This window comes from Aplysia californica, unplaced genomic scaffold (genome assembly GCF_000002075.1).
Source record: "Aplysia californica isolate F4 #8 unplaced genomic scaffold, AplCal3.0 scaffold00285, whole genome shotgun sequence".
In the NCBI taxonomy this organism is placed as follows: Eukaryota; Metazoa; Mollusca; class Gastropoda; order Aplysiida; family Aplysiidae; genus Aplysia; species Aplysia californica.
The window spans coordinates 107678-110508 of record NW_004797555.1 but is presented as its reverse complement, the minus strand read 5'-3'; positions in this window follow the sequence as shown (position 1 = coordinate 110508).

The window sequence follows — 2831 nt, the reverse complement described above, 5'->3', positions numbered from 1 at the left end:
AAAAAAAACAACAAAAAAGAAAAAAAAACCCAACAACTCAAAACAAAAACAATGAGATCAGTCAAAACAAAACAACTAAACTTTTTTACACGCTATGAAAGATGTGTGAAGTACACTTTTAATTAATACGTGAAAACACTTGAATGCACTTCACATCTTAGATATTATATTCTCTTTCAGACTGAATCTTTATTTGTAGATCTTAATCCTGTTTCTTGACTTCATGTCGCTGAAAACGAACGTCATCAAACCAGGACCTGCTGGCAAGGATAAGTTCTCATCAAACATTTCAAACACAGGTGACGTCAGATAAGAATATTAATTGACCAAAAACCTCAGGCATTTTAAAATGCAAACTTAAGCTAGATATCCTTGATTTGTAAAGCGCGTAAATGCTTTCAATTTTCTTTAAAGGAAAAGAAGGAAAAGGATGTTAATACTAGTAAGTGTGCCCTTTCTAATGTTCACCTTTTCATTTGTATAGTAGGCCTAATTATTTTTGTTTTACTTTCTGTTTGACGTCATGACATTGGTACTTCTTGTAATGCTTGCAATTGCAATCAATGTGCTCATGTACATTATATATACGTTTTAGTATTAAAAATACTTGTGATTAAAATTTATTAGATGACTTTTCCGACAGTATAAGAGAATCATGGAATCATTTGTGATAATATGAGAGATTAATTTCCTATTGAATCTTTGTTAAATTACGTACTGTGTGACGATCTTTCGTTCTTCTTCATGACACGTCTGGCGCTGGTTTATGTACAGAAGAAAATGCAACACGTACGACTGGTAAATATTCACATTCTTGTGAACAGGGCGATCTTGGTATAATACGTGGCAGAAAACTGGTTGTTTTCTAAACCGTACACTATGAATATTCCCTCTGGGATAATAAAATATTATCTTACATTTGAAAAAAATTGTGATGGCATAGTTGCCCAAAGCCACACCGGCACTTCCCCCCATATATAGATTTACAGCTTTTTGGAGCTGACATACGCGGCCATTTTCTTTTAAGATGAAGGGTACGTTATAGTTGAAAAAAAAAGGAGTCGTTCCGGTTTCTGGTTAGATTAAGGAAACATGAGACTCACAGTTCTTCTCCAAGTCTTATATTCTCACATGTTCCCATTCATGAATAAAATTATTGCTGTTAATGGTTTGTGAAATCGACTCGGACTAAGCTGATAATCTTGTTAGCATGGAAGACCTCTGGTAATACTTGCATGCCGCCCTAAAAAGACAAGGCGAGATTAATTATCCCTCTCTTTATAAATTGTTGCAAACGTTCGAAAATAGCAATATAATTAATATAAACATTATTCGACATTCTTGAGTATCTATAGTCGCTTTAGAATATCAACGTTCCTTTTGTGTTTGATAGGGGCGCCTAACACTTTTTTTCGCAGTCAATTCCAAGTTGATAAGAACAACCATATGTTAATCTTAGCATTCAATGCTTTATGCTTGTGTATAGACGCCCAAAGCAATTAAAATTGGACCGGTTGCCTTATCCTTTTTTCAGATATGCGACATTACTTTGAAAAGTAATCTTAACGTTTGTGTGATGGGATGCAGTTTGTATGCATATAATTACAGTGTAATTGTAAGTTGTGAAGAGAACCATTGATATAGTTTTGGATTTTTAACCTGGAGTATGTTAGTAAAACAAATGTGTGGTTCAGTGAGATTAATACGCGGCCTTGAGTAATACTCCATTTTCCTTTGTCTTTGGAAGTTCAGGTATGATGAAGAAGCAAAGTGAGTTATTTCTAGCTTTAGTGAGAGTTTACAGCACTTTTAACACATAACGGTCATATAAGTGCTGAGGCTGGAAGTGTTACTATATGTTAACTGTTAACATGCAAATAAAAGAAGGAGGAGAGATAAAGATGATGGATGTTTGATAGCAAAGGAAGAGCAAACCACCCACAACAGAGTACCCGTCGAAGTGAGGGCTTCTTTTCATGATGGTCGTTATATATTGTCTTAACCTGACAGTGGCAGCTGTGCTTAGGTCAGAAACGCTTTAAAAAAAATCTCATAATATTTCTGTCTTATTCAATTTGTGCCTTCTGTCATAGAAAGAGCTCTTATGCTACTGGGCCTGTAAATCATAATAAATATGTACCATAGCAAGCACTTTTTTTTCAACTTTAATCATGATCTAAGGGACATAACTGACCTGGTTTGATTCATAAAATGCAGAAATTCTTAACAATTCATTTATTCATTCTAAAAGCTACGCATGACCAAAAACGGAATCTTTCAGAGAGCAGAAGTGAGATAACTGTTACACCCCCCCCCCTTCCAAAATTAACAAAGGTGTAATTTATATCAACCCATCGCCCCTCGCCCCAAACCCACCCACTGCTTAAGCAATCCTACAATTGAGCTATTGGGTTTTCGCTTAAGTACTTACTCTTACATGTTAATATTTCCTGTGGCATATCGATGGCATTCTAAATCAGCGGAACTACAGATCATTATCTCTTTCGTGTACAAATTTGCACTTCAGAGTATCTTAGTTTTTAAAAATATTGGTACCTGGTTTATCTTGTAAATTAAACTGGTTTTTGATAGTTGGTAGGTACATTCCCCATACCAACTCTAGACGTCATATTATGTTAAGACTCCAATAATTACTTCGAGCCATTAATACCTGCTGACTGCACGAATTCGCAACGATTCACGTTGTGGACACATTTTAATATATTATTATTCCGTTAACATATATCATTATTCCGTCCAGTGAGTGAGTGAATGAATGTTGCCTTAAACTTAAACTATGGCTGTGCGAGAGATTAAATACGAATAAACTG